This window comes from Cucurbita moschata, unplaced genomic scaffold (genome assembly GCF_002738365.1).
Source record: "Cucurbita moschata cultivar Rifu unplaced genomic scaffold, Cmos_1.0 Cmo_Scf00020, whole genome shotgun sequence".
Taxonomy (NCBI): Eukaryota; Viridiplantae; Streptophyta; class Magnoliopsida; order Cucurbitales; family Cucurbitaceae; genus Cucurbita; species Cucurbita moschata.
This window is the reverse complement of record NW_019268536.1, coordinates 4182855-4198517: the sequence shown is the minus strand read 5'-3', so window position 1 is coordinate 4198517 and position 15663 is coordinate 4182855. Positions and strand designations below refer to the sequence as shown.

The following is a 15663-nucleotide window of genomic DNA, read 5'->3' as shown; positions in this document are numbered from 1 at the left end:
AACGAAAAGAGAGAATCGGAGATATTTAAATAAAATTTAAATATTTTAATCAGTATGTGTCGGAATCGATTGAGATTGGTATTTAAATTAATATTAATTAAATAGTTTAATTAATCATTTAATATTACTTTAATTATTGAGATTGGTATTTAAATTAATATTAATTAAATAGTTTAATTAATCATTTAATATTACTTTAATTTGAAATTAACTATTCAAATTAATTATTAATTAAATAGTTTAATTAATCATTTAATATTACTTTAATTTGAAATTAACTATTCAAATTAATTATTGAAAGGAGAAAGTCAAAATGTTGACTTCACTTCATGGAAAAATCATGTTTGAGTTAGTGGAATTTTGAAGGTAAAAAATTGGTTAATTCAAACTTGCATATTTGCCACATAATCCCACAAATTTAAGTGGCATTTTAAGGGTTTAAAAATAATAACACCACGTAGGTTTAAAAATAATTTAGCTATTTTCCTTTTAAAATTTGATATTTATATGGTAAAAAATCATGTTTAATTTGATTGAGTAGGTTTAAAAATAATTTACATATTTTCCTTTCAAAGTTTTATACAGATAGGGCCATTAATAGGGTTTGTTATAAAGTTTGTCATCAAAATTTTACAATAAAAATCCACCATCTTCCCTTGCAACTACATCACACATTTCAACAATTTTTTTACAATACAATCAAGAGAAATGACTAAAGTAGGAGCAATGTTCACGGGCTTCTTCATTACCTTTCTCATTTTATATTCAGGTCTAACTTTTCTTATCAAATAAATTTTTAGTTTTATTTTTTTTCTTATTGAAAATTAATGAGTAGAGTTACAGGGAGTTTGAATGCAACTGCTCAGTGTTGTAACAACCATCCTAGTTTGGGAGATTGCAAGCCTGGAGTAGATGATCAAGCTAATGGCAAATGTTGGACTTACTGCACCTCTGGATGTGTGAAAGGAGGATTTTGTAAGCTTGTTGGGAGTCATCATGTATGTCATTGCTATTGTTGATTTCATATATTTTCTTTCATTTCCGCCTTTGTTTTCATGTTAAGCAATGGAATGCATTGCACTTTCTTTCATTTCCGCCTTTCTTTTCATGTTATGCAATGGATGTATTGCACTTTTACAAATTTACTTTGAATAAATAAAGTCTGAACTTTCAAGATTTCTAATTTCTCACTTTTCTTTTGGTTACAAATGGAAGAAAGTTGAACGTTTGATATTGTTATTGAGAATGTTTGCTTAAATTTCATTCCCATTCTCTTCCTTCTACTATTTGAGATAGAAAGAACTCTCACCAGCTCAGTCACTTCCTTCTCTAACCTTTCAATCTTCATTTTTAAAGCTTTGTTTTCTTTTTCAACATCTACTTTCTCCTTCGAAAGACGCTCGTTCAGCAATTTCATCGTCTACAACTGAGACTTCTCCATAGATTTATCAACAGCAGATTTTGGTTGTCACTCTGAATCTCTGTTCTCCTCCTGATGATCCGCCAGTTTCTTTGGCTCGTTCGCCGATCCGTGTTCAATACGGAGTCCTTCGATTTCCTCGCCTTCGATATCGCAATTTTTCCAAATCCGCTGTGTATCCCCTCATTTCCAACGACTTCCAACGCCTCACAACTACTGCCATCGTCTTTCGCGGCACCGTGTCTTTTCGCTTTCAGATCTTCATTTTGAGCCATCAAGAGAAGATCTTCGTTTGTTGCGTCATCCAAGGCTAGGTTGATTGTTTCTTCCACCTTTTTATCGGCTCGACAATCTTTTGCAAAATGTCTCACTCTACCACAATTGTAACATTTTTCAAAGTTACAATCATTCCCATAGTACCATATTTGTGACATTTATAGCATTAAATGTTGGAGTAAATTGATCGACCGCCTCTTCCACGACTGCGTCCTCTTCCATGCCAATTTGCTTGGCTCGAGTGTCCCTTCTCCTTATAGTATCTGTCATGACTGCTGCCTGGACCACTGCCTGGACCACTGCCACCGTTTCCACGACTTCCACGACCAAAGCCTCTACCTTGAAAAATTTTGAGAATAGAGTGTCCTTTCATCTTTGATTGACGCCTTGGTCTTAAGTGCTTGATTGAGTGTTTCCTCCTCCTTCTTCTTACGTTGCTCGTGTGCCTCGAGAGAACCGGCTAGCTCGTCGACCGTGAACGACGCTAGGTCCTTTGACTCTTCTATCGCGCATACAACATTCTCAAAATTGTTGGTTAATGATCTCAAGATCTTCTCCACAACTCGCGTCTCGACTAACATATCTCCGTTTCGGTTGAGTTGGATTACCACAGTCTGTACACGCGTGATGTAGTCAGATACACTATCCGACTGCTTCACCTTCATGCGCTTCAACTCGCCACAAAGAGTTTGGAGACACACTTGCTTGACTCGGTCGGTTCCTTTGAACACTATTCCTAAAGTGTCTCACGCTTCTTTGGAAGTAGTTGCTCTGGCAATCTTCTCAAAGCCGTCTCATCAACAACTCAAAACAACATGTATAGTGCCGCCTTATCCTTTGATCGCACCTCTTTTAACAACTTGTTTTGTGCCGCTGTATAACCCGTAGTATCTTTTGGTTCTTCGAACCCTTCTTCAACCACCTCCCATGCATCTTGAGAGTCGAGAAGAGCTTTCATTTGAATGCTCCAATTCTCGTAGTTTGTCTTCGTTAGTCGCAGTAGCAGCATTTGACCTGTCAGCCATGGGCTCTAATACCAATTTCTTAAAGAAATCTAACAAATTTGTGAAATAAATCTCAAACACGAACGATAATAGAAGGAAACAAATAACACTCTATTTAACTAAAAAAACCTTCTTCTATTACTTCCCTATTTCTTTTCTTTTTTTTTTCTCTGCTCAACAACCTATTTATAAGCTTTTCTAAATATAATTATAGCTATGAGAATGTCACCCATAAATGGCCACTATTCATATAAAGGCTCTTGACCTTTTCTTTCACCACTAATGTTTCAATTTCAAATCTACTAACAAATTAACTAAAAATGGCATTTAATGTTTATTCAACATGCAAACCGGTCCTCCTCAATGAGGAGAAGACAACCCTGCTTGCCGATAGCTGAAGCGACATTCTTCTTCCTCTGCTCGATGATGCGCAATCTTCCAGTTACCTCTTTCACTATAGGTTGTTCATGTGAAGCAATGTCTCCATCGAAATCGCGACTTGCTCAAGGTGATTTGGAGTGACCTACAGCATCTTCTTCATGATCTCCGTCTTGCTGATGCTCCCACCGAGAATGGTGATGTTGTTGGCGAGCCCCGTGATCCGCATGGAAAAATCATTGACAGATTCATCGTCCTCAAATGAAGAGAAATAAAACATCAAGTCTTCAGCAAATCTCTCTCTCTTTCCTTTTACTTCCGCTATTTTTTCTTTCGAAGAAACCTTCTTCGGCCATTTTTTCGTCAATGTTTTCCTCCGAATTGCCAGAGTCAACAAGTGGTATCAGAGCCTGGTTGAAGCGATCGGTGGTATATCATTACAGAAGAGCCAATCTTATCAACATTTAAGTTGAATAGCTCAAGTGGTTAGAGCGTCGACCTAACAACACACAGGTCTCAGGTTCAAGTAGAAGAAAATGCAAAGCGTGAAAACACACACATCGTTGGTTCTCATCCCGTGTAGGCTCACTCACTCCTCCATGCTGTCGCCGTGATGACGGGCGTCGAGTTCTCGTTGAGCGAGAGTGATCAGGGAGATCTGCGTTCCCCAACCTCTACTTCATCCCGAGGCTCAAGGCTAACCTTGTGAGCCTGGGCCAACTCAATGAGGCAGGCTGCTCACGCAGGTTCGGCGGGTACGGGCACTTAAGGCGTGAACAAGCTGTGCGACGGGTGCCTATGAGCCGTTGGAGCTAGGTTAGCCTGGGCCAACTCGATGAGGCAGGCTGCTTTATTTCCATCGACGATGGCCGCTCACGCAGGTTCGACGCACAAAAACCCGTATTTACCCTGGATTTAGAGATAGAGCAATTCGTCAGCCTCTCGGCCAAGACCGAAGAGGTATCTTGGAGGTGGCACGCAAGGTACGGGCACTTTAGGCGTGAAAAGTGAGGTGGCGGGGGCCAAATGTGAGAAGAAGATGCGAGTGCTGCGCACAGACCGAGGCACAGAGAATTCACCTCGTAAGAGTCTCTTCCTTCTATTAGTCGATGACAAAAACTACTTCATGTGGCTGACCCTGCTGTAAGTGAAAAGTGAAAAGTGAGGCGACAGAGGCGGTTAAGCGCATTAAAGCGCGAGCGGAGGCTGAATGTGAGAAGAAGATGCAAGTGCTGCGCACAGACCAAGACGAAGAATTCACCTTAGCAAGTTTCGATAAGTACTGCGACGAGTTTGGCATACAACGGCACCTAACGGCGCCTTACTCCCCCCAACAGAACGGAGTGGTGGAGCGCCAAAATCAGACCATCGTCGGAACAGCGAGGACATTGCTAGTGACGGCCGGGATGCATGGGAGATTCTAGGGAGAGGTGGTAATGACGGCCGTCTATCTCCTTAATCGGTCACCAACCCAAAGCCTCAATGGGAAGACGCCATATGAGGCCTGATACAACAAAAAGCCAACAGTACATCATTCCGCGTGTTTGGCTGCATCGCATACATGAAGGTAACACATCCCCACCTCGCCAAGCTCGATCCCAGGGGGCTGAAGGTTGTCTTCATCGGCTATGAACCCGAAAGCAAGGCGTACAGACTCTATGATCTTGTAGGGGGGAGCTCACGTGTCTTGCGACGTCATCTTCGACGAAAGAACCTTTTAGTAGTGGAATGACGTTAACGAGGTAGATCATAATCCAAATCAATTCACGGTGGAGTACCTCGTCCTCGAGCCAGAAGAAGGAGGAGCCTAGCATTAGGAGCCATCATCACCGCCAGCAGGTGCACCCCCTAAACCAGTGGAATTCGCAACACCACAGACTGCGGATTCGACGCTAGATGCCGATAACGATGCCGATCTGGAGGCCAGGTACCGGAAGATGGACGACCTAGTAGGAGGAGCTGAACCACCTAGACTGGCAGCATGCGAGCTCGAAGAAGTGGCCGAACTACATGTCATCAGTGCAGATGAACCGAACACCTTCACCGAAGCAGAAAGGAACCCGTACTGGTTGAAGGCAATGCAAGAGGAGATGACATCCATCACTGAGAACCAGACGTGGAGTCTGGAGGATATGCCGCCGGGACACCGTGCCATAGGGCTCAAATGGGTCTTCAAACTGAAGTGCAACGAAAAAAGAGAAGTTGTGAAGCACAAGGCCCGTCTGGTGGCGAAGGACTTCGAAGAGGTATTTGCGCCAGTGGCAAGGTTAGAATCCGTCCGTCTTTTGTTGGCAATTGCGGCACATTACTCTTGGGAGGTTCACCAGATGGATGCGGATTCGACGCTAGATGCCGATAACGATGCCGATCTGGAGGCCAGGTACCGGAAGATGGACGACCTAGTAGGAGGAGCTGAACCACCTAGACTGGCAGCATGCGAGCTCGAAGAAGTGGCCGAACTACATGTCATCAGTGCAGATGAACCGAACACCTTCACCGAAGCAGAAAGGAACCCGTACTGGTTGAAGGCAATGCAAGAGGAGATGACATCCATCACTGAGAACCAGACGTGGAGTCTGGAGGATATGCCGCCGGGACACCGTGCCATAGGGCTCAAATGGGTCTTCAAACTGAAGTGCAACGAAAAAAGAGAAGTTGTGAAGCACAAGGCCCGTCTGGTGGCGAAGGACTTCGAAGAGGTATTTGCGCCAGTGGCAAGGTTAGAATCCGTCCGTCTTTTGTTGGCAATTGCGGCACATTACTCTTGGGAGGTTCACCAGATGGATGCGGATTCGACGCTAGATGCCGATAACGATGCCGATCTGGAGGCCAGGTACCGGAAGATGGACGACCTAGTAGGAGGAGCTGAACCACCTAGACTGGCAGCATGCGAGCTCGAAGAAGTGGCCGAACTACATGTCATCAGTGCAGATGAACCGAACACCTTCACCGAAGCAGAAAGGAACCCGTACTGGTTGAAGGCAATGCAAGAGGAGATGACATCCATCACTGAGAACCAGACGTGGAGTCTGGAGGATATGCCGCCGGGACACCGTGCCATAGGGCTCAAATGGGTCTTCAAACTGAAGTGCAACGAAAAAAGAGAAGTTGTGAAGCACAAGGCCCGTCTGGTGGCGAAGGACTTCGAAGAGGTATTTGCGCCAGTGGCAAGGTTAGAATCCGTCCGTCTTTTGTTGGCAATTGCAGCACATTACTCTTGGGAGGTTCACCAGATGGATGTGAAGTCTGCTTTCCTTAACGGAGAGCTAAAGGAGACCGTCTATGTCTGACAACCACCTGGTTTCCTGGACAACGACAACCTCAGTAAGGTACTGCACCTGCACAAGGCACTCTACGGGCTTCGACAAGCCTTACGAGCCTGGAACGCGAAGCTTGACAGTACCCTACTGTCACTGAAATTCAAGCGCTGTGCCTCTGAGCATGGCATGTACACGCACGGCCATGGCAAGCAGGGACCGATCGTGGGAGTGTACGTCGACGACCTCATAATCACTAGAGGCGACGTGGAAATCCTCGAAAGGTTTAAGAAGAAGATGTCAAAGAACTTCGAGATGAGAGATCTCGGCGTGCTCAGCTACTACCTCAGCATCGAAGTGCAACAGAATCCTATCGGCATCTCCATCTGCCAAAGTGCATATGCGAAGAAGCTGCTGGACACAACTGGGCTTGTGGACAGTAATCCTACAAGGACGCCAATGGAGGCCCAGCTCCAACTAAGGAAGGCCGCACTATGACGACTGTCGACTCCACCAATTACCGTAGTATTGTCGAGAGTCTACGCTATCTGGTAAACACTCATCCTGATCTTGCTTATTCTGTTGGATATGTGAGTAGATTTATGGAAGCACCTAGGGAGGAGCATCTAGTGACTGTCAAGTGCATCCTGCGCTATGTAGCCGTAACCAGAGGCTGGGGTGTAAGATACTGCGCAGGGAGAGAAAGAAGAAACTCAAGCTGGTCGGCTACAGTGATAGTGACATGGCCGGTGATGTTGGTGATCGTAAGAGCACCAGCAGAATGATCTACTTCCTCTCAGGCGGCGCGATCTGCTGGCAATCAACAAAACAGAAGGTAGTTGCTTTGTCTTCCTGCGAAGCAGAATACATCGCCGCTTCTATGGCAGCAACACAAGGGGTCTGGCTTGCGCAACTAATGGAAGAACCCATCGAGAGAGAAAGCGATCCACCAATGCTATACGTAAACAACAAAGCTACGATCTCCCTGATCAAAAATCTAGTTTTGCATGACCGGAGCAAGCACATAGAAATCAGATTCCACTACATTCGAGAATGTGCAGATTGAGGGCTCATCAAGATTAATTTCATCCGAACAGAGAAACAACTTGGAGACATTTTTACCAAGTCCCTAGCGTGGGTAAAATTTGAAGAACTACGCTCAATGATCGGAGTTCAAATAATAAGGTAGATATAGCACAACCTTTAGGAAGAGATTGTTAAATAAAAGCTATGTTCAGTTAGGTTGTTTTGACGTCTCAAAACTTCTGAATTCACATCAATGGAAGAGCGTAACTCTAGCGGCCATTTTTGGCCAACTTTGGGCGAAGTCTTCGCTCACTTTTCTATTTTTGTAATTAGCTTTTCTATTTTTGTAATTAGGTTTGTTATTTAAAGAATTGAAATGAAGAGAAATAAAACATCGAGTCTTCAGCAAATCTCTCTCTCTCTCCTTTTACTTCTGCTATTTTTTCTTTCGAAGAAACCTTCTTCGGCCAGTTTTTCGTCAACGTTTTCCTCCGAATTGCCAGATTCAACATCTCCTTCCTCCGGCTCAACAGCGTGCCACAACCCTTTCGCTTGCAGGCTAATGCACATCAGCAAAGCCCACTCGTTGTAGTTGGACCTTGTCAGCATCGGGTACTGCATAGAGGCAGTCATCTCCTTGATCACGAGCTCGACAAAAATTTGGCATTCGTCTTCGTGGCGTCGGCCTCTTGGTGGCAGTGATGGAGATGTCGATGCTTGACCGTGGCGTGGAGGAGTGCGTGAGCTTGTCCGGTATCGACCCCACGATGTGTGCATCTTCGTGTGTTAGTGCATTTTTTTCTACCTTGAACCGGGCTCTGATATCAATTGCCATCTTTTAATCGAGCAGCTCGCCGGGGGTGGCAGGACATCCAATTCCAGTGAATGTGAGCAGTACATCCAATTCATGGTAAATTTGGGCATAAAATACAAATCTCATAAATCTAACAATTTCTCCTTCAATAGCTATTTCGGTGAAGGTGAGACACTACTAGTGTACGAGAACACTGGTGAGCAGGTGGCAGCTTGTAAGGGGAAATAGGGTGTAGACACATGTGGAAAGGAGATGATACTTTTGATTGGCAGATGGCATGGCGGGTGCACTAGCATGAATCATGTAATAATAGTTAAGCAAGAAGTAATCTAATGATAGTGAGGCGTGGATGGACATGACTTTGCAGTGTGACTAGAAAAAGAAAGAAAAGGAAAGAAAAAAAAATGAAGAGACAGAGGAAGTAGGAAGAAGAGAGGTGGAAACTGCTCAACCATGAGGCTATAGGTCTCCATAAGGGAGGGCTATCTGGCTCTATTATTTATAGCCAAGCCCCAAGGAGTTGTTTTCGGCCATGGTTCGTTCATGAAAAATGCTCGGGGGATGGATGTTATCTAGTATGAACTCTTAATTTTACATGAATTAGCAACTACTTGTAAAGTTTTAGAAAATTTAGAGCTCCTAACACAAACAAAGCTAGTTTGGGAAAGCACACTTCATCTTATAATAACCATTCAAATTTTCTTCAAATAATACTTGTACGGATCTCTAGGATGTGTTAGCATGCGAGTATTCTTGCCTTAGGTAGTTAGAATATGCCTGTTTAGGACTATGGAATGACTATTTGAATGAGAATACTATATATGTTAAGAAAAATTACTGAAATACCCCTAGATAAAGAATTTATGATGCGTGACGATTTTTAAACTTTCCGTTGTGCTAGATGGATGATGAGATATTGAGATCTGTGCTACGGGCGATTGATGGATGTTATCTCGTCGTTGAGTTTGCATGAATATTTAGGCTATAATTTTCGTGTTTTAAGTGATCTATAGGAATATATCCTTAATATGTATGCATTAACAATTAGAATATAATTATGGTTTAGGTTATCGAATGGAATATCTCCCTAACCGCATGCATGAATGAACCAAGTTAAGACTACGGTGTTAGAGCTAGAGAGGTATTCACATTAACCGAGGACTTCTAATTTATTTGTACTTCTCCTTGAAAAAATTCAGCATAACTGTTAAGGATATTTTAGTACTATATTATAGTATACAATATATATCATATTTGATATTTTATTATAAACAAATATCTAGATATTTGTCTTCTTAGCATCGATATCTTTCCATATTTTGTTCTTTCTATTTATTACTCTTTCCATATCCTTGTAATTTATTGGATTATAAATAAGATCACTTTCACACCATTTAGTTGTGATGGATTAAGCAAACATTCTCATGGTATCAGAGCCCTTTCGGTTTAGCAACCCCGATCATTTCTTTTCAATGGCTTCTGAATCCTCTACTATTCTTTTCTACCACCACTGGTTTTGACACCACAGGGGCAATCGCCATGGCTGCCGTAGGCGGAGCCGATTGATTACTCTTCGGCTCCACCCTACTGACCCCCAAATCACCTTTTGCCATACTCTATACATACAACCTCACCTTCTCCAACACAATCGGTTTCCCCTTAGCCAACATAGCCTCTCTCAATTTCTTCCCTATCAACCCTTCATCCTTCACAGAAACCCTAATCTCAAGATCCTCATCAGTGTTCTCTTCGGAAATATACGGAATCTCGATCAACCCATCGACCTTTTGCAGAGATTTACCTTTGGAATCTGGGCGTCGCACTGGCCTCTTTGTCAACCAAGTCGTCGCTGCCCTTATCACCAAAATTGGCCCCTTCGCCCAATGTGGCGACTCTTCCGACTTCAACATTGTCTTTGTCCCTTGCTCTAGGTTTCCTCCTTCTACTTCTTGGGTTAGACATATGCTTACCAGAGCCAAGGCAACATCATCACTGAGCGACGATCCCTCTTCTTACGTTCCAAAGCTGCAATTTCATCATTCATAGCCTGTTGCCATAATGGGTTGCCAACTGCCTCATCATAAGTTTTAGGTTCTGTCTGGACTGTAATAAGAGCTAAAAAAGCACGTTGAGTAGGAGAAAAACGAGAGAATGAAAGGTAATGATGAAGGGGATACTGGTGCCAGTGTTGGGACTTGAGCTAGAGGTTAAATGATTGGCGCCAGAAGACATCTCATAATCATTATAACAAGCTGGAGGTTGTTTGGTACGAGTAGAACGTCGGAGTAGAACTGATGTATCAGGTGGGATAAGATTAGATTTAGTGGGTGAATCTGGAACTGATGAATTTGGAGAAGGAATAGAAGGCGGAGGAGACGACGAATAAATAGAAGGAATAGAAGGGGGAGGACTAGAATGGATGTTTGAGTAGGATGGATCATGAAGTGGTCAAATGAGAGTTGAAGAAGCTAATGTCAAAGTTTGTGAAGATGGTGAAAAAGGAAAATCATCTTCACAAAATTTAACATCACAACTGATAAATAATTTTTTAGATTGCATGTCATAGAACTTGTAACCTTTGTGACCACAAGAATATCCTATGAAAACACAAGGAATTGTCTGAGGTTCAAATTTTTGCTTAGGATGTACTAGAGTGAATAACACTTACAACAAAAAACTTTAAGATGGTGAAATGTAGGTGGTCGTTTGTAGGGTGCTTCAAAGGGTGTCTTGTTAGAAAATAATTGTGATGGTGTTCTATTTATAAGATAAACAGCAGTTAAAATGCATTCTCCCCAAAAATTAAGTGGAACCTGTGACTGAAAAAGAAGAGACCTAGCTACATTTAGGATATGACGATGCTTACGTTCTACGACTTCATTTTGTTGTGGAGTATAGACACAAGTGCGCTGAAATTCAATGCCACAAGAGGTAAAAAATGGTTGCAAAGATAGGAACTTAGCCCCATTGTCTGATCTAACTATCTTGATAGTAGTATGAAATTAAGTTTGAACGAATTTAACAAAGTTTACTAACAAATGATGTGCTTCTGATTTGTGTTGCATAAGAAAATCCCAAGTACATCGAGTAAGATCATCAACAACAGTGAGAAAAAAAAGCAAACCAGAATGGGTTGGAACTTTATCTGGTCCCCAAACATCACAATGTAATAGATAAAAGACAGAATGGTTTGTTATTGAACTTCTTAGGAAAGACAACCTAGTTAGTTTTGTTAATGGGCAAATACTACAATTATGAGAAAGAGTAGCATTATTAAGATGCAATTGATCAGCTAGAAATTTAAAACGAGAAGAAGAAGGATGACCTAGGCGTAAATGCCACAAATCAGATGACTGAGATACTTGATTTGTTGAAGATTTGATTGGAGATGAAGAAATATGATAGAGACCTCCGAATTGTTTACTTGAGCCAATCATCTTGCCCGTAGCCAAGTCTTGCATAACACAAGAATCAGGATAGTGACATAACATTTCAAGTCATTGGTAAGTTTGCTGATGGACATTAGGTTTAAATTGAATGATGGCACACATAAAACATTGTTTAATTTAAGGTCAGGATTAAAGGAAACATTGCCAGTATGTGGCACATGTGTTGTCCCTCCATTAAGAAAATTTATTGCAAATATGGTGGTAGCCTTTGGTTCAATCATTATAGAAGCTTTGGATATTATATGATCCGTAGCTCCACTATCGAGAATCCATGGATTAGTACTTGTAGAGTTAATAGATAATGCAGATGCTGGAAACAAACCTGCAACATTGATGTTATTATCAAAATTACCAAAAGGACGATGATTGAGTGCAGATAAGGCTTGTACAATCTGTTGTAATTGCTCAGAAGAAAACTTTGGTATGAAATTAGGTGACTGTTCTTCTGTATTCAACTGAGAAACAACGGCCATATTTGCAGATGATCGATATCCTCGATTGTTGCGTTGATTGATTTGTACTGCCCTTCTAGAATTATTTTTTTGTTGACATTGATCTTCTGTATGTCCCCTTCTATCACAAAATTTACAGTGAAACTTAAGGATCCGACACTCATCAATTATATAACCACTTTTATTATAGTGTTCACATGATTTATCCGTGGCGAATTTTGAATATGTTGTTTTCTTCTACACTACTGATGCAATCGAGAAATTCTTAGTAGGTTTAGAAGTTACCTAACGTTGCATCTCTTCTTGTACAAGTAATGAATAGGCTTGTCTCACATTAGGTAATGGAGTCATCATCAATATGTTAGATCTCGCCGTTTTATAAGACTCATTGAGCCCCATGAGTAGTTGCATCAACTTGTCTTCTTCGCATTGATCAATATGTATTTGACGTTGATTATAGGTAAATGGTGTGTGATACGCTTCCAATTCATCCCAGAGTGCTTTGAGCTTGGTAAAATATGTTGACAGTGTCATGGTTCCCTGTGACATCATTGCTATCGATTTTTGTATCTGAAAAATTGCTGGAGCATTTTTTGTGAGAACTGACCGTGAAGATCAACCCACACTTGATGAGCTGTCTTGGCGTGAGTAATACCCCAGCGATATTTGCTTCAACTGAATGAGTTAACCAAGATATTATCATACTGTTGCACTGATTCCAGAGTTCAAATTCGATTGAATTTGTATCTTGAGACGGTTCTTCAATTGTGCCATCAATGAAGCCAATTTTCTTTTTGGCAATAAGAGCATGCATAACTGATTTACTCTAGGATTGGTAATTTGTTCCATTTAATTTGATTGGAACAAGTGAATATTCTAGCTAATCTAAGTGATGAATATAATAAGGATGTGCTAAATTAACATCCGAAATTTTATGGCTGGATTTGGCTAATTCTGCCATAGAGGAAATTTTGATATTTAAGAATAACAAGATATGTGATCTGATACCATGTTAAGAATAAGAAATATTCTCATTGAAAATAAAATAAAACATACTATAAATCAAATCATAAAGAATGAATATTAAGATATAATATCGGAGTATATTCCATAAATAATATATTCTCCAAATATTATATCTCAATAGTTCTTATAAAGCAAGGTAACATTGTCTATGTGCCGTCAACTAAAGAAGGGTGAGTGTAACAACCTTACACCTGATTTGGAGTTAGCAGTCGTCCTCTTTATTATGATATTTGGAGGCACTATCTATAACGAGAGAAGACCACTCTAAGAGGTTGTGGATATCAGAATTTGAAATACCACTGTACATAGCGTAGGAGGATAAAGTTGGTCAAATACTACAACATGAAAATATTGTACCACTCTAGAAGTTGAATGTGGTGGTAAATGCATTGAGTATGAAGTCGGCACACACGTTGACTTTATTACTAAGAAGTTTGTCCAAAGGCACACACGTTGACTTCATTACTCAGGGGTTCTGGCGGTCACGGGCTGTAGACGTGTTTCCGGTTTGGATTTGACCCGACTTGAAGTCCATGGGCTTCATCTTCTCCACCCGACTCGTGTGACAATTTCTGGCAGTTTTTCTCTCTCTTCCGTACGACGTTTTCTGATGTCATTTTTCGTCCATTTTCCTCCCTTTATTTTCTGTCAGCCCTTCTCCTTCCTTTCCACGAGGTTTTTGTGATGTTTTGGTGCCTATACCACAAATCCACGAGCCTCAATAAAACCCAAACTTTGATTTGAAATCCGATGAACTGCATGGGGGAGGCGCGTCTTGGGGTGTTGGAATGACAACTCCAGTGCTCAACGGAGTTCTCGGATCTTGGCCGATTTTTTTTTTTAATTTCTTATCGTTACATAGACTTTGGTATGAGTAGTGATTGATAGACTCATAAATTTAGTACATTTATTGTTGAATAAAGTCTACCTAACGAGTGGATAGTTTCTCTCACGGAAGAAGATTGTGAGGTGTACCAATGTCCATTATATCATATCGAGATCATTCTTTCGCATCTTAGCTTTGGAGATGTGTGCAGAAGATATTGAGTATGCAACTGAAATTTGGCATAATGTTTCACCTGCAGATTAATGGGCAGATAAAATGCTTGAATTAAATCCTAGAAGGCAAGTTACATGCCTATGTGTTAGAGTTTGTAGGTAAATGGGACACACTATCTCATGGAGTTCGATTATAACCATAGTTATTCAGCACTATCGGGCATGACATTTTTTAAGGTCCCGGAGAAAATATGTGGGTTGAAATGAAGTAAGAGCACATGTTATTGAGTCATAATCTAGTCTGAGCTACAATGAGGTTATTTAAAAGATATGAGCAAAGATACCTACAACCCAAAGTAGGTAGAAGAGTTATATTGATGTGAGGTGCAAGGATCTACCGTTCGAAGTGGATGATAATTTATATTTTGAAAGTGGCACTCATGAAGAGCGTCTTGGTTTGAATGCAATGAAACATTGAGTCCATGCTTCATCCAACTATTTGAGATTTCAGACATGTAGTCCTATTACCCATGTCGATCAAGAGTATCATGTTCAAGTTGAGTCAAAATACATTTTTCACTATGGTTTATTTTCTAGGGAAAGCTTATTTGTGATCCAATAATAAATTAAGTCATTCTCAGATCAATAAAAGGTGGGCCTTACTGTCAACACTTAAAAGAATTGATTGATTTATTTATTATTATTATTATTATTATTATTATTATTTATTTATGGAAAGGAGTAGATGAATGATAAAGATTATGTTCTTAACTTTTTATTTCGTCAAGTTAAAAAAAAAAAATAGAAATATTGAATCAATTTAAAATTCATTTGACCAGCCTGAATTCATAATTCAATTAAGTTCCAGTCCCATAATACAGTCATGATACAATCATGTGAAACATTATATTTGGTCGCTAGTCGTATCCAAACTTAGTGTATTGGATACCCTTACTATTAACTCATATCAATTTATAACTCTTTTGATTAAATAAGAATATTATTAATTTGGTTATTAATTTTGTAACCATTTTAATATTAATTCTTATTTAATTTCATAACGTTTGATCATTCAAAAAATTGTCCTAGACAAAGGGTTTGTCTAGGAGGTTGAGGATATCAGAATTTGATTGAGATTGTGTGTCACATTGTATTTGTTGAGTGACATTTTCGTGAGAGATTTTGTAGTGTGAGAGTGAGGTATTCACTTTTAAACACTTTGATTCTTAATGATTGGTTGCTACCCATGGATGTAGGGGAATTTCTTCTCTCCGAATCACATTAATATCTTGGTGTCTCGTTGTGTAATTTCGTTCGTTGGTGTTGTGAGTACATTCAATCCACTTTCGGTGCACAATAAGTGGGATCGGAGCTTGGTTGTGATATTTGGGGTATTCTTAAAGTTTTGACCCCCATCAACTACGACATGTGCTCACAATCATGCTTATTTTCTTGAAAATAAATTTTTGAGAATTGTGTTTTTCTACTTTCATCCAGATTACTTGTTACAAATGACAGAGCCATCTGGTATTAAATTACAACGTGGATCGAGAATTTTGAGC

The 15663-nt window shown here is 40.6% G+C and overlaps 1 long non-coding RNA gene across 1 annotated transcript; it reads left to right on the top strand.

The window, feature by feature from the left end:
* Positions 1–680: 680 nt before the first annotated feature.
* LOC111457929 lies at positions 681–1169 on the top strand. The gene is made up of 2 exons (XR_002713028.1): positions 681–769; positions 844–1169. It is a non-coding gene; the product is annotated as an uncharacterized LOC111457929 (long non-coding RNA).
* Positions 1170–15663: the final 14494 nt, after the last annotated feature.